This window comes from Actinia tenebrosa, unplaced genomic scaffold (genome assembly GCF_029948245.1).
Source record: "Actinia tenebrosa isolate PJP-AT-01 unplaced genomic scaffold, QUT_ActTen_1.0 PGA_scaffold5__44_contigs__length_20552954, whole genome shotgun sequence".
Classification (NCBI taxonomy): Eukaryota; Metazoa; Cnidaria; class Anthozoa; order Actiniaria; family Actiniidae; genus Actinia; species Actinia tenebrosa.
Window position 1 is genome coordinate 15,761,194 of NW_028292582.1, and position 17,799 is coordinate 15,778,992.

At 35.8% G+C, this 17,799-nt stretch overlaps 1 pseudogene across 1 annotated transcript; it reads right to left on the bottom strand.

Annotated features, from left to right (window-relative positions):
- Positions 1-1,112: 1,112 nt before the first annotated feature.
- Positions 1,113-15,144, bottom strand: LOC116307497 (epithelial sodium channel subunit gamma-2-like; annotated as a pseudogene). The gene is made up of 14 exons (XR_016121353.1): positions 15,051-15,144; positions 12,326-12,589; positions 11,369-11,480; positions 8,417-8,731; positions 7,063-7,178; positions 6,374-6,537; positions 5,817-5,927; positions 4,870-4,981; positions 4,703-4,781; positions 4,361-4,418; positions 3,770-3,822; positions 2,916-2,991; positions 2,062-2,218; positions 1,113-1,245 (listed from the first exon to the last, which is right to left on the bottom strand). The product of XR_016121353.1 is annotated as an epithelial sodium channel subunit gamma-2-like (transcript).
- Between the last annotated feature and the right edge of the window lie 2,655 nt (positions 15,145-17,799).

The window sequence follows — 17,799 nt, forward strand, 5'->3', positions numbered from 1 at the left end:
CTAAACAAGACCTAAACAAGACCTAAACAAGACCTAAACAAGACCTAAACAAGACCTAAACAAGACATAAACAAGACCAATACAAGACCAAAACAAGACCAAAACAAGTCAAAAACAAGACCAAAACAAGACCTAAACAAGACCAAAACAAGATCAAAACAAGATCAAAACAAGACCTAAACAAGACCTAAACAAGACCTAAACAAGACCTAAACAAGACCTAAACAAGACCTAAACAAAAGACCTAAACAAGACATAAACAAGACCAATACAAGACCAAAACAAGACCAAAACAAGTCAAAAACAAGACCAAAACAAGACCTAAACAAGACCAAAACAAGACCAAAACAAGACCTAAACAAGACCTAAACAAGACCTAAACAAGACCAAAACAAGACCTAAACAAGACCTAAACAAGACCTAAACAAGACCAAAACAAGACCAAAACAAGACCAAAACAAGACCTAAACAAGACCTAAACAAGATCAAAACAAGATCAAAACAAGACCTAAACAAGACCTAAACAAGACCTAAATAAGACCTAAACAAGACCAAAACAAGACCAAAACAAGACCTAAACAAGACCTAAACAAGACCAAAACAAGACCAAAACAAGACCTAAACAAGACCAAAACAAGACCTAAACAAGACCTAAACAAGACATAAACAAGACCTAAACAAGACCTAAACAAGACCTAAACAAGACCTAAACAAGACCAAAACAAGACCTAAACAAGACCTAAACAAGACCTAAACAAGACCAAAACAAGACCAAAACAAGACCAAAACAAGTCAAAAACAAGACCTAAGCAAGGCCACCAAACCTCCAGACTACCAGCCAACCAAAATTTTGATACGAAAGCATAGAAAATAATAAACAAACTACGGGAAACAAATAAGTAGTAAACGCACACTGTGATGAAATATATATGTATAATGTTCACTGATTAAATTAAAACCTTGAACTAAAATAAAAGAGGAATACCCTTTCATTAGAATTACAACAGATATTAATAATTATCACATAGCTTTCAAAACATTTTAATGTGATCGAAATTTGCAAAAAAATGTAATAAAAAAGTAATGTAAAACAGAAAATTAGAACTGATGGTTGTTTGACATTGAAGCCCTTGCTTTTTCTCCTGCAATTGCAACCTTTGGCAGGTTACATCAATACTCCAACAGCCACTCACGTGCTGTAGCCAAACGGATGTTTATGTGGTTCTCCTACTTTTGCTCTCATTTCTGCAATCACAAGAACAGCACAGGAGTAAGTTTTAAATATCGATTTGTTGTTTATCTAGCATATGCTTTGCGCGCCTCGACCAACCATATATTTATACTGAAAAGTCACTTGATGAACTCAATTTTCGCTTTACTGTCATCAATGCACAAACATCCACTATGACTCCACTATGGAGATTATAGAAGGAAATCCTGTGCCCTTTTCTATTTCAGATAGAAATAACGCGTAGCGGAGTGCTTCTGGACACTTCTCGAGTGTTCTGCCAATCCCCAAGTGCTTTCTAACGGCACACAGCACAGCAAGCAAGTTTTTAATTTTTTTTATAAAATACAAATTACAATAATAGATAGGAATGACGCAAGTGCGCGCGCGTGCAATGTGCTCTCATAAAGCACGCGCTCCAAACCAATCAGAACGCGACATTCATAACAGTTATTTTATAATTATGTGTATCATTTACCAAGCGGGCAAATAAGCATTCTTACAGAAATGACGTCGATTGACATTAACAGCTCGCCACAACCAAATACATGAAAAAGTTCATATAAGACCGTACCTCGATGGCCTTTACCGATAAAACCAAGACAAGCACACAAAACTCTAAATGTTTTCCGTCATCTTTGTTTTGTTTTGTTCCCTGGCAAAATGTCCGCCGTATCGTCCAAGTAGTCTATTGGGTCCATTAGCTTTAGTTAAATTCATAGTTAGAATATTCTACTAGAATATTCTTTTTTAGACCATTTTACTTAAAGAATGGGGTACAGCTTTTTACTAAAGAGAAAGAAACCTTTTCGAAAATAAATTTATTACCGTACCATGATTTTCAATGTCTGTCGCAGCGGCTTTTTTCTTTGGTTGCCAACAATTCAAGAATATCATCAAAATTAGTTCAATCACTTCAACACCAGTCAGAACAGAAACTCCAAGCCATAAGCCAAGCTGGCCACCGATATCTGATAGGAAATCATTTATCTAAGAAGATCAAAGGAAACAATATTACTAAATAATTACACTTATAAAATGTAAGATTTTTTTTTATTTCACACCTTCCAATACGAATCCCATCTACTATTTTTGAGGTGAAAAACAGACTTCCATGTACTTTGACCGCACAGGGACCCCCGTCTCTCACCCAGCATTGGCGCACTTACTTTTCCACTCAGGGTACCAGTTGGCACTTATTGACTGGGACCGATAGAGGGAAACAAGCTTCGCCTCGTGAAACATAACCGTCTCGGGACCTCAAAACACACTGCTTTCCCGAGATTCCCGTCAATGATAGTTATGTTATATACCAAATGATAAACAAAATAATTTTTCTGATTATTCGATTATTGGATTTCGTAAAACTTGGAAAAACTTACATTTCCGTGAAAATCACTTCCGGTACAGTGATTAGCAGTCAACAACATTTAGTTGCCCACTGAGATCCGTTGCCGGGGAAAGATCAAAAATTGTTGACGTTCACGTGAGATCCTTTCGTCCAATCAGAGTACGTAAAAACGGACTTTGACATTTGGTATATAACAATACATTTTGTGCTGAGTACTAGTTAATTCTCAAGGATCTAACAAGAATAGATGACGATTATCATGCAATAAATGAGCAGTCGTTGCATTTCAGATCATTGTCAAGTCAAGTCAGAAAGATTTTAGTTTTTTTCACTTACGTCATAGGAAACATTCTCCTCTATTTCTTGATAATTCAGTTCTTCATAAAAGATCTTGACCTTTAACATTTCCTGTCTGATCAATAATAAGATGTTTTCCGATCATATCACTCAATATCAAGTGCATGCCTTTTTTGTGTCGTATATTATAGGATACTAACAAATAAATGATTTTGCTGACTGTTCTGATTGGCTAAGCTATTTGTGACTATTCTGATTGGCTAAGCTACTCGTGACTATTCTGATTGGCTAAGCTACTTGTGACTATTCGGATTGGTTGAGCTCTTTTTGCTTCCCTCGGGATGTATTTTGCTTATTGCCTCCGTTCTCGGTAATTAACTCTTACTTAATGTAAAAGAAAAAAAACACACACACACACAATTTTATTTTTCATTTAATTCCTATGCTAAAATGCATCATGTACATAAAAAGATATGGTAATAGAGTGCAAACAATTAATCCGTGAAAGACTAATTACTAAATAGTACAAAATAGTGCTAATTAAACAATAGAAAACAATGGAATTTGCAATGAAATTGTGCTATTTAGTATTACTAAAGTTTCACGGCTATATTGTTTGCACTCTAACTACATTTCGCCTCATTGCTACTCAAGATCCTACACAAATGAACGTGTTTAACATCAGTCGCCCCCAGTATTCCTTTTCCTTTTCAACATCCTATTCAAGTGAACGTGTTTAACATCAGTCCCCCCCAGTATTCCTGTACCTTTTCAACATCCTATTCAAGTGAACGTGTTTAACATCAGTCGCCCCCAGTATTCCTTTTCAAATCATCATTTATTAATCTTTTTCGCTAACTGATTGTCATTTTAATCAAGTAATTGTAGTTTACCTTAGTATTTCTGATGATTCCTCCTCGATGTTAAGCATTTTCTTTAAATATATCTTTAATAAAGAGTATTTTTCTTAGACCCTTGAGCAATGTTGTGATAAATCAAGACCGGTGGTATTTTTCTTTTCTTTATGAGCATAACTCACCACTTTTAACAAATCCTCGAAAATCGACCATGTTTGGTTTAGTAAAAGGATTGCCAGGTATTAAATGACTAGGGGATATAAGATGGGACTGTGTTGGTGTATTTAATAGGGTAACTAGTGCATAAGAAGGGAACTTTCAAAAATACTGTGCAAAAAAAGTTTCAGTTACTTTACTGACTTTTCGAACATTGGTCCTTCATAGATCTTCCTATAGGACGAAACGTTAGTAGAGTGGGCTGGCATTCATTTTCAAGGGAGTGAAATAACAAAAATCATGGCTTAGTCTTTTCTTGACCTTCATAAAGATATAAAAGAAGAACCCACCAAAAAATTTATTTTTCTAAAATTTTTACAATGGTAGCTATGGCGTCCTCATGCGCAAAGAATAGCTATATCTAATTGACCTAATTTAGTTAATTAAAAAGAATGTACACGAAATACGTACCTCATAGTTTTTGAAAGGCCAAGCAGCTGACGATGAAGACGTTTTATAATGTTCCTCACTAAAAGAGTCAAAGTTGGAGATCATGAAATTATTAAGTTTATTATTAAGGAGATCATAGAATTGTTAAGTTTTGTTAGAACTGACCCGCCTTTCCTTCCTCTACCTCTGCCTCTGCCTCTGCCTCTGCCTCTGCCTCTGCCTCTGCCTCTGCCTCTGCCTCTGCCTCTGCCTCTGCCTCTGCCTCTGCCTCTGCCTCTGCCTCTGCCTCTGCCTCTGCCTCTTCCTCTGCCTCTGCCTCTGCCTCTACTTATACTTCCAAATAACTGATAGTGGACAACTTACTTGCAACTTATTGGACAGGCCTTGGAGCAGTTGAGCCCGTTATTTTGATATTGAACATGAAGCCTGCGCAAGCAATTTACTATAACGTATAAAGAAAAAAATATATATAAATTTTCGCTGAATTCCCCTTTTGCTCATTTAGCTTTCTATTAATTATTTGTGTTTACCTATTGTCTTGTTCGTAGAATCACACACTTCGAACCCTTCTTCTGGGAACCTATATTCCAAGCAGCCACAGCGAAACAGCTGATTATAAGCTAAACAGGATTCTCTACAAGCCTATAACGAAAAACAAATAAATTAGATATAGATATAGATATGAAAAACAAATAAATTACAGAGTGAAGGCGTTCCTAGTATAAATATCCCTACAATAGTGGTCGTGGAGTTATTAGAATAAAATCATCTAAGCAAACAGTCCATCCGTTTTTAGGTCGTCTAATGACCGTAAGCAAGAGAATATGAACTAAGAGAAGGAATCCCCGTGCCCCATCATGTGCACACTTTGATGCTATTTTTAGAATCTATTCTAAAAATATCATCCAATGATATTATTTATTTGATCGTTTGATTTTCTGCACGCGCATAGTACGCGCGCGCTCTACGCTGTTTGCTAACGTTTTCTTGTGCTTTTCTTATGTTCAAATATTCAAATCTGCCCTCAAGATGACGATGTAGGTCGAAAGCTTTGGAAAATGAATGTAAAAATACTCCAGAAAGTTGAACAAATTACTACTTCAATTTCCTGTCGTATTTGCCAAGAGTCGAAACAACGGAAAAACCCCAAAAACGTTAGGAAACAGCGTAGAGCGCGCCATTAAATGCGCGTGCAGAAAAACAAATGGTTTAAAAATAGCATCAAACTGTGCACATGATGGTTACAAAGCTATATAAGGAGGATTCCTTCTCTTAGTTCATTTTCTCTTGCCGTCCGACTTCGAATTTCGATTTGATTCAGGCAGCAGATTGTTGGGTATTAGAGTTAGGAGACTAGATCTATTTTTTAAATTCAAACTTAAAAGTTCGATTAATATTTAATACTCTTTTCTCAGACATGTTTTAAACATAAGGGTTGAAACACTTACAATTGAATCTTTTGCTATTTGTCACCTACCATGGCAGAGTACTTTGCATTGTACGCACTACGATACAAGTTTCCCGGGCGCAGCTCCCTTGAAGCTCCACAACTGCCATTTTTAAAGGGATCGGCACGTTTGATGACAACCTTGAAAAATCAAGTGAAAGATTTGCGATGTTTTCCCACTCATATTTCTTTAGTTGATCAAAAAGTACATACTCTTAGACTACTGCTTATATAGGTTTAGGAATACAACTTTAGTCGGTTTTTGCGATTTTGGCTCACCCGTTATTTGCAAGTATACGCCAAAGACTTAGCGGAATTTTTCCAATTGCCCCTTGGACAATTATTGACATGTGTTTATCATTGCAAGCTCACCGTTCGTCTCACTTTGATGCAAAGGCACGGCCACTTTTAAGATGGCGTAGGGAACTGTAAAGGGGACTATTTGCAAAGTACTGCGACGTGATAATAATTCAATGAGGTGAAGATATAACACGTTAAGACAGAGCATAGGAAGGCAATATTCCTGGTATGTTCAAGGTTCATATGCAGAAATATTTCATGCATTTAAATATTCTCAGGTGTGTTACCTTTCTAATTCCAATAGACATAGATTGTCCTGGGGCGACGCTGATTCCTTCCTCAAAAGGAAAAGGCATTTCTCCCTGTGGGCTAATAACAATGCGGTATCCAGCTTCCTGGCTGAGCTGATCCACGTATTCCTCCTGTTTCACATAAAGCTGCATCTCTATACCTGCGCACATGTCGAAGGAGACCACAGAGTAGAAATCATAATTCAGGATTTTTGATCATTGATAAGAATTTTACACTACAGTAAGAACCCGCATAAAAAAACACCCATTTTTGGAGTTGAGGCTGATTTTGTTTTTATTTAACGGGTATTTACTGAAAAATCAGCCTGAAGGTATTCTTAAGGTGTTCTTAAAATAAATGTTTCTAAAATATATACAGTATTACTATATAGACTACCAATACATGTAGATGATATCAATGTGTAAGTTCAAAAATGTTATTAAACAAATCTTGACTGCAATAATAACTGTATCAAAACAGTAGAAAAATAAATTAATGTCAGGTCCGGCTTGGAGTCTGCTACTGGTAATCAATATTGATCTTTTTTTTTTTTAAGAAAATTTTTTAAAATTTCAGGCTGATTGTGTTCTTATTTACATGGTACTTAAAATGCCCAAATTCAGGCTGGGTGTTCTTAACCCACTTGTTCTTTTATGCGGGTTTTTACTGTAGCTTAGGTCCTTACCATGTAATGGTCCGGCCTTGGTGGATCTCAGGACTGGTCTGTCTCTTCCAGAATTGAAAACATAACAGTTACCATACTTGTAGTGCCAAAATGAATGCCAAAAAGCTGTGAAGTTCCTATTTATTGAACAAAATGAACAATAGAACTAGTATACGTATTGCTTATGAATGCTCCACATGAGATGGGTCAACTTGCAAACAGTTAATGCGTGTTATTATCATCATGTTTAAAATCAAGGTGGGGAAATGAATTTTCGTCAATTTAAAAGCAAAGTGGAGAGTTAAACGGCGCGATAAATAAAACATTGGGCAGGGACTTGAGGATAGAGTGAGTAGATTAGGTATCCATTCAGTTCCGAAGCAGAAATGTACACTACCTTTAAGGTGGATTTCCTAAGGTGGAAAGTTCATAAATTTTCAACCAAATATTTCTAAACCTTAATATGGTTTTTTTTTTGTGACGCAAAAATAGGAGTTGCCAATTTATAACTTTAACCATTAAACGACAAACAGGCGCCATCATTTTCCAAAAGCTATCCGCAATAATGATTATTATCATATAACTATCCATAAGATATCCTATATTTATTATATAATTACCAATGAAATACCTATTTTTCTCTATTTCGAAAAATTGATATCTTCACACGTGAAAATAACATGTTATTTGTGAAAATAACACCATTGCGATGGCTACTCAAAAATACACGGAAAGAATTGCCTGAAAAAGCCAAAACATACTTCATTGATAATTATATAATAAACAGAATATTACATGGCCGCTTGGAGATACGAATTTTATCTTCTCGTGTTGAAAAGCTCTTTCTTGAAAGAGATCTTTTCAACACTCGAAGATAAATTTCGTATCTCCCAGCGTCCATGTAATATCCTCTATTTCTCCTTTTCGAAAAACTGATATTTTCACATGTGAAAATATCGTTCAATCTGTTTATTTAAGCTATTAGTTTACAAATAAAAACCTTTCATAATAATAAAAAGCTTTTTAAGTTGATTTTATGGATAATTATATAATAAACAGAATATTACATGGGCGCTTGGAGATACGAAATTTATCTTCGAGTGTTGAAAATACATGGGCGCTTGGAGATACGAAATTTATCTTCGAGTGTTGAAAATATCACTCACTCGTTTGCTGCGCTCACTCGTGAGAGATCTTTTCAACAATCGAAGATAAATTTCGTATCTCCGCGCGCCCGTGTAATATCCTCTATTTATATAATGGTTGTAAAATGTAAACTCTGCATGGTGAAAGCTGAAAGTAAAATAAAACAACAACAACAACAACAAAACGTTTTAGAAGCAATGCGGATAACAAGGTAACATTTAGTACTTACAAACAGTCAACACCTCTAAACGAGCATGCCAATAAGCTTTCATCAAATTCATGGCCCAGTGGTTTGAGTTCTTCATGTGTTAACTCTGCCTAGCTGCACGTAAATACGCTCTTTAACTCTATACTCAAGGTTGAAGCTGACTCGGGTCTGGTAGATCTGCATCTACGTGTCCTTCTACTTTTCCTTTGTTCGAGATTGTAAATTTTTTCTTTGGCTGAGTCACATTTAATTTAATTTCTCTCCTCCTTCTGAGGAGTGTATTGGAATTATCCTCTGCATCTTGTTCTTCCTGGTCTATCTCATTGAACGTCTTATCTAGTTTAAATAGTAAAAAATGTAACAGAAATCAATTCCTGAAACTGAGTGATTTACTGCTGCAGTGCTAACCGAAAAACCGAATATGATCAAATGCGCCTGCAAAGCAAGGGCTATGGGATATCTAATATTATGTTTTTAATTTTATTTTTTATTCTTTTTTTTTTTTTTTTAATATATATTTCTTAAGTGTTTTTAATGGCAGTAGGCTTTACAACATGGCTACTATTTTAGCCAATCAGGATTCAGCTCCCAGAGAATGGGAAGGGAATATAGTGCTCAATAGTCCACTTCCAAAACATGCCCTGCCCGTCACACAGAAAGACCCCAGTACGAGGCCACGTGCAAAATTATATTTATTTACATGTATGGAGAGACACACTAAGTGTGCTTCTCTAGATGCCAGGTATTATACTAGATGCTATATATATTTACATGTATGGAGAGACACACTAAGTGTGTTTCTCTAGATGCCAGGTATTATACTAGATGCTATATATATTTACATGTATGGAGAGACACACTAAATGTGTTTCTCTAGATGCCAGGTATTATACTAGATGCTATATATATTTACATGTATGGAGAGACACACTAAGTGTGTTTCTCTAGATGCCAGGTATTATACTAGATGCTATATATATTTACATGTATGAAGAGACACACTAAGTGTGTTTCTCTAGATGCCAGGTATTATACTAGATGCTATATATATTTACATGTATGAAGAGACACACTAAGTGTGTTTCTCTAGATGCTAGGTATTATACTAGGTGCTATATATATTTACATGTATGAAGAGACACACTAAGTGTGTTTCTCTGGATGCCAGGTATTATTCTAGGTGCTATATATATTTACATGTATGAAGAGACACACTAAGTGTGCTTCTCTAGATGCCAGGTATTATTTTAGGTGCTATATATATTTACATGTATGAAGAGACACACTAAGTGTGTTTCTCTAGATGCCAGGTATTATACTAGGTGCTATATATAATTACATGTATGGAGAGACACACTAAGTGTGCTTCTCTAGTTGCTAGGTATTATACTAGTAGGTGCTATATATATTTACATGTATGAAGAGACACACTAAGTGTGTTTCTCTAGATGCCAGGTATTATACTAGGTGCTATATATATTTAAATGTATGGAGAGACACACTAAGTCTAAATGGCAGGTACTATACTAGGCGCTATATATATTTAAATGTATGGAGAGACACACTAAGTGTGTTTCTCTAGATGCCAGGTATTATACTAGGTGCTATTTATATTTAAATGTATGGAGAGACACACTAAGTCTAAATGGCAGGTACTATGCTAGGTGCTATTTATATTTAAATGTATGGAGAGACACACTAAGTCTAAATGGCAGGTACTATACTAGGCGCTATATATATTTACATGTATGAAGAGACACACTAAGTGTGTTTCTCTAGATGCCAGGTATTATACTAGGTGCTATTTATATTTAAATGTATGGAGAGACACACTAAGTCTAAATGGCAGGTACTATGCTAGGTGCTATTTATATTTAAATGTATGGAGAGACACACTAAGTCTAAATGGCAGGTACTATACTAGGTGCTATTTATATTTACAGATATTATGCAAAGTTACTAGTTATTAACAAGTAGGGAGAAAACGCACTAGGTGAGTTTCTCTAGATGCCAAGCATTTTGTTATTGTGTCATAGTAAAGGAAATTACACAAAATGCAGAAGAGAGAAAAAAAGAACAACCTATTCTATATTTTCCGAGAGAAAGCTCGATACATCATGACTTAGTGCATTTCTTATTTTTTCCCATTTTTCGTAATGGGACTTTTTTGATTTACGTTTTTTATTTACGTTATCTTGTAGTTAAAGAGTATTTTTTGATTGGCAAAAGAACAATAATCACTAGAATTTTCTGGTACATTTCTAGGTGTCCACGGTTTTTTTGATTATGGTTGTTATTACCAGTATAGTTATGGCTGTTATTAAATATTTTTGCCAAATTAAAGATAAAGTTAGTCTTACTGGAATGGTTAAAGTGCCCCTAATGCCTAATCACAGACCTTATGTAAGTTGAAGATATATTCATGAAAATGCGAAAATCCAAATTTTTTTCTAAATGGGATGCATTCCTGATTTTTAAATGAGTTTTGAAAACGCGCCTTTTCATATAAGGACCGCGCGTAAGGGGGACTGGTGCGATTACGTCATCGGGGTGATACGTTCCAAAAGTGAAAGACTTGCGCATTCTTCCAAGTTGGATTCACTCGTATATTAAATAAGTAAAAGCTCAATATTTCGGCATTTTTTCTTTCTTAAAACTTTTAAAAACAGTACTCTTGACCCACAAAAAAATTGGTGTATCACCCCGATGACGTAAATCTATATAATTGTTCAGGCTCCTCGAACGCGGTACTGAAATTTCGAGAGTGAGTGGACACGAGAATTTTGCCAACTTTTTCGTGCCGTAAAAAGTCAGGAATTCGTTTGAAACGAATTTTTTTTGAAAAACGCGTTTATGACAATGTGAGGATTTGTTCTAAATTGGTCTGTAATCGGGCATTGTAGCCTAATTAATACATATAGACATAGAGACTTTTTCGATCGAAAGCAAAACAAACGTAAAGTATTTCCTTACTTGGATTGATAAATTGATCCATCCCTTGCTTTGCCTTCACTGGAAGATCCTTTAACTTGGACTTCAAAATGGGATTTAAATTACAAAAAGTGATCGATGGAAAATTAAGAGTCTGGAATGAAAAATTGCTGAAAATTAAAGGTAATCGCTGAATCGACTGTTTCCGTAAAGGTATGGTGCACACACAGTGCAACATTGCATGCAACAGGACAGTTGCAGCAGCGTGTGTCTACCCCTGAAACTCGTTGCACGCAATGTTGCATGCAACAAATCTGAAGTTGAATCGCTCTCTACTCTTGCAACATTGCGAGCAACAAATTTCATCGTGTGAACGTGGCTGCAACATTGCGTGCAATTGTTGAAATTTCCAGCCAACAAGCTTGCACCAAATTTATAACTGCTGACCAAATATCTTAGCATAGCAGGCTGACACTAGCGATGTTGCGTGATTTTGTTGCAATGTGTGTCACCCAGATTCAAATTTGTTGCTTGCAATGTTTCGTGCAATGTTGCACCGTGTGTCAGCACCTTAAATGGCAGACATGACCAGTTCCCTGCGTTCTACTTTACTTTTTGCAAACCTTTTCACTAAAGACAAATATTCTTTTTTCACTTGTCAACTTACAGTTAACATTTGCCGTAAAAAATAGGCTCAAATTCTTAGATAACTATAAACTACAGAAAGAAAGAAAGAAAGAAAGAAAGAAAAAAAGAAAGAACTGAGAAAAAAAGAAAGTATCAAACAAACAAACAAACAAACAAACCGCAGCTGAAAGTGAAAAACGGATAGTCAAATAGACTGAGAGATAGAGAAACAAATAAACGGAGAGGGGTGGTGATTGTGTGTGTGTGTGTGTGGGGGGGGGGGGGGGGGGGGGAGTGAGATGGGAGGCTAGGTGGGGGTATTAATATAAAAGCATGGAAGACGCGTGAAATATTTCAGGATGGCTGACTTACCGCCTTGTTCTTGATCGTTATAGTTGTGGCAACTGGGCGTTTTTCATACTTTAAATACAAACCATATATCTGATAAGTAGCATAGCCAAGTGCCCCAAGAACCAATAGCAACCAGATTAACCTAAACACCAGGTACCGTGAGGCAACCACTCGACCCAGGCCACCACAAGTTGTGTATTCGCAGAACTCTTTTACTAAAGTAAGGTTTGTCTTTTCTTTTTCTTTCTGGCGTGACTCTCTTATTTGGTTGGAGTTAGAATCCATCTGAAAAGAAATGTGATAAAGCATGATCAGCTGGCAAACAAATTACGCTCCGTTGGATAGATTAAGTGTTCTTCCGTGATTTTCTTCGCCCAACCATCCCCTCAGTTCTAATACATAATGAACGACTCCTTATGAGAAGGTAGAAATCTATTTTGATGAGCAATTTGCTTTGACTTGTGCTCAAATACCAGCTGTAATTATGATAACGTATTAATTTTTCTTATTATTCTTTTACTTGTTTTCAATGACTTTTTCATGTCTTAAAATTAGGCTTTTCGATCCCTGATCAAGGATCTTCTTCAATATAGCGATATATATATTTTTTACAACAACAACAACAATAACAACAACAACAACAACAAAAGACATTTTTTATTCATGTATTTTTAATAAAAAACCTTTCTCAGCACCATTAAGGCATGGCTCTTTTGAGGAAGTGATGGAAAGTCAGTTATTTATTCATATCTTTGACAGTTTACTATGAATCTTTCCCAAATTTGGCTCGTAGTAGTAGTAATTCTTCAAGGCAAGCAATTACCGCATATCTGTTACCATGGAAACCAGGTCACGTGACCACAAGGCCGCCATCTTGGATTTTTTAAACAAATCGTTTGTAATCGTATTGAAACTACTTCAAAAGACCTGAAAATCCATATTCCTTTTTATATTTGCAATACCTATATGGATCTAATTGGATATCTTGCAAATTATATTAAGCTAAATTTTTAGAATATTTTTAATTTTTTGGAAAAAATAGAAAATATTCTAAAAACTAAACTTAAAATAATTTCCAAGATATCCAATTAGATCCATATAGGCATTGTAAATATGAATAGTAATCTGCATTTTCATGACTTTTAAAGATGTTTAGGTACGTTTTCAAACGGCTTGTTTAAAAATCCAAGATGGCGGCCTTGTGGTCACGTGACTTAGTTTCCATGGTAACCAAGGCTCTAAGGTTCCTACTTTTCACAAAAGACATTAACTTGCCAAGTTTGGGGAAGATTCTTAGAAAACTGGCTATGATATAGCTAAACAGTTTTTCATCTGAGAGCCATGCCTTAATGATGCTGAGTTGTTTTTGTTTAATTCTCCAAGCTCCCACGTCTCATTAAAACAAATGACTTTCATGCATAATCAAAAAGATCTTGTAGTCTTCAAAAAATAGAATTAAGGAATACCTTGTGATTTAAAAATACACAAAACAGCACGTACCGATAATATATGATTTTCTTTGTAGAAACGTCGATGGCGAGTGCATCTTGTAAAGAATTTACAAAGCTCATCCGTGAGTGTCTTGAGCTTATAATTTTTGGTTGTTTAAAAGTTAATTGTACTATATCATGGATGGGGATGAGGAATTGTAATCGCAAACTTACGTGGCTAAGGCGAATGAAGAAGTTTGTCGTTTCATAGAAACGAACCCCATTACTAAGGACATCATAGAAATCTATGAAATGTGTTTTTGTCACTCGGTAAAGATCTATATGTTAAGTGTATGCTACATCGAGTGTATAAGCAGATTAAAAAATCTGCCTCAGTTGGGTTCTCATACCGACTTAACATATAGATCGATTTTGAGGGCATAAAGTTGACACGCTGGAAATAATAGTAAAAGTCCATGAAAATATTCATCGCGTAATATTTAGAAAACGCTCTCATACATTTTTTTCATATTGCAATATGTTGGGTGCCTTGATGAATACTATCGACTGGTGCAAATCGCTTTGAAAGTTTAGGTCTAGTTTTCAAGAAAATAATGTCATCATTACGTCATAATGAAAAGGCCGCTTTAAACTAATTTATCATTATTGAAACCTTTAATCCTTTCCTGATATTGTGTGAAAAGCGCTTGCAGATCGAGTTATTCAAGACGAAGTTGTAGCCGTTTCAATGCGGCTAGGTGTGCCAGACCAAAACTACCCAGAGCCTCCTTAAGATGAGTAAGGACTTGTGAATCATATATTTTTACCAAAGCAAAAAATACAAAGCAAATAAATATCTATTTTGAGATTTCGATTTGCCCAAAGCTTTTATGTTCTTGTAGCCGGCAATATGGCTAACCGAATAAACATACCTGACCAAACTACCTCAGAACAGAACCCTATCCAAACATTTACCCCCCTTAAGTGATTCGTCTGCTTGCTTTTCTAACTCCAACTGGCAAAAGTTTTCATCGTAGGCAAAAGGAGTTAATATTAAAAGTTTTACTCAAAAACATTTAATTTGCCGTAATGTTCGGCATTCCTGAAGGAAAAAACAGATCTATCTCGTGCAACTGATAAAAACAATCCACCTAGTCAACTGACATCAGTTTGGTTTTCAACTGAATTGAGAAACAGATATATAACTTCTTGTGCTGAGGAGTGAAATAACTGAATCATTCATGCAGTAATTACGTTAGGAAACTACATCAAAAAAAGCTACCAACTTATTGTAGAAGTATAGCAATGTCACTAACCTGGGCTGTTTTGTCTTATTTATCTTCCTATTGTAGGAAAAATCCTGAACATTTGCTATAGATCAAGGGGTTTCGATTCCTTCGTACACACAACATTATCTGGATTATAAGTCCAGGCAAAAGTGAAAATGCAAAGCAGTCAAACGTAATAAAGCGTAACCTTCCTGTAAACTGAATACTATACTATTGATATATAATTGTCATTTGAAGCTTTGTTCATGACTGCAGTTCGTTAGTTGCCACACAAAAGGATCCAGTGATGACACAATACCAATGCGCCATAACAAGAAAACATTGCATTAGTAATAACTTTATTTTGAAAACTGTCAGGTACAGTGAAATACTGATAATTTTCCTTTTCATTTCAGTGTTGAATAAAGGGATGTCATGTTTATGTTAAAAGAAAGTCACAATTTGATTCATACTCAATAAGGACAGTGTCTATATCCGTACCTATATTCTAGCTACTAAAAATATTGAATCCACTAAATTAAAGTCCCGATTTTGAGGGCATAAAGTTGTCACGCTGGAAATAATAGTAAAAGTGCATGAAAATATTCATCGCGTAATATTTGGAAAGCGCTCTCATACATTTTTTTCATATTGCATTATGTTGGGTGCCTTGATGAATACTATCGACTGGTGCAAATCGCTTTGAAAAATTAGGTCTAGTTTTCAAGAAAATAAGCGGTAAACGATTTCTATGATGTCATCATTACGTCATAATGAAAAGGCCGCTTTAAACTTATTTATCATTTTTGAAACCTTTAATCCTTTCCTGACATTGCGTGAAAAGCGCTTGCAGATCGAGTTATTCAAGACGAAGTTGTAGCCGTTTCAATGCGGCTAGGTGTGCCAGACCAAAACTACCCTGAGCCTCCTTAAAAGCACGGAGTATAAAAACACGATCTGCAAGTTTATTGAACAACCTAAAAAACCCAGGAATAATTTACAAAACTTTATAGTTCAATAGTCCATTTTCGAATTAATAAAATACCGCCGCTGTGTTCCTTAGTCACAGACTCATTTTCTAAGACTCAATTCAGTGTCCAAATATTGACAAATACTAACGGTAAGGTTAAAAAAGTACAACTTCAACACGAACACTTTGACTAATACCACGGACCTTCTCTGGAATGTATGAATATTCAAAGTAATTTCATACGAAATCGAGACTAACCCTGTAGAACAGAGAATTCGAAACTGGATTATTAAATACACGTCACGAACATGAATCTTTATAGAACGATAGAGGTTTGTACATATATGAATAACATGCGCAGTGAGGTTTGCATGTATGTCACTGCCATGCGCAGGGAGTAGATAGAAGAAAGGCAGTGTCATCCCCTTGGATTCTACGGGTCAAATTTTACAAAAAATATTTACCAGCTTGGTGTATATAGTGCTTTTTTTCTTCCGAGAATGTGTACCTAAAGAGCTCACCCCGCTAGAAATATTTAATTCAATATCGTTCCGCGACAACAACGCTCTCGAACATTCTATACACACCTATTTCAGAAATCGTTGTCGCACCAAAAGCCTCAAGCAACAAGCCAAGACCGCAGAGAACGCCGGTACTTTTAGCTGTAATTAGTTTATTCATGGTGCATTTTCATTTATTGACTTTACAAATTGCTCTACGGCAAGGCTGCTTGAGATGATAATTAGTGTAGACCTATAGCCACTTGCATGAACCATAATTAAATGAATTATAACTAAAATTACCGACGTTCTCTGGAGCCTTGGCTTTCTACTTGACGATCTTGCGGTGCGACAACGATTTTCGAAATAGAAAACGTTGTCGTCGACCGCCTCAAGCCTACGCGACTGGACCGAAAGGAATATGGGTAAAAATCACTGAAGCGGTTAAATATTCGTTCTGAATTAATTGTTCCCGCTAGTAATAAGATAATAATGGCGAGAAACAATCCATCAAATGCATGTTTTCGAGTTATGGGGAAAAAAAAGTAATTATGATTCAGTTCACAATTCCGAGTGATACAATTAAGAAGAAAGTTCAACAATAGTCCCCTTCACAGCTCCCTGCGCCATCTTGAAAGGTAGCCGTGCCTTTGCATCGAAGCGAGATGAACGGCGAGCTTGCAATGATAGAGACCTTTTTTAACACCTTAGACAATTATTCGCATGTCTCTATCATTGCAAGCTCACCGTTCGTCTCGTCTTCGCTGGACTCACAGCGGTGAAAGAGGACGCGTTAGCCGCGAACGCCACCCATAACACATAGTGTTCAGCCAATCCACGCGTTCTTTGCAACTGCACACAGTACGCGCGCGCTTTTCTGTCTTTTTATTTTTTCTTTCTTTCTTATTTACTGTCGTTTTACTTTAACAGCGAGCACTCAAATTTGCGAACCACTCAGATTACGAATTGAAAACAATAGAATTGAGTTATATGTACTGAAAGTGTATAAAAGCTATCCAAGGATATGAAATGATAAAAGAGAATGAAAAAAATAACGTATATTTGCACACAAAAAAATCGAGTGTTCACGGTTAGAACGACACTAAATCTTTATTTTACGAGATTAAAATAATTAACCCCTCAGTCATCTTACTCATGACCCTCGAAAACGAGAAGTAAAAACTATAAAACTTGAAAAAAATATAAACAACTATATATAGCAACCTTTCAAAATATTTGTGCTGTATGTAACTACTATATCATTCTTACCCTTTGAACCAAACGCTAATCGCTAGTATATAATACTACAATATAATAGAGTGTGACT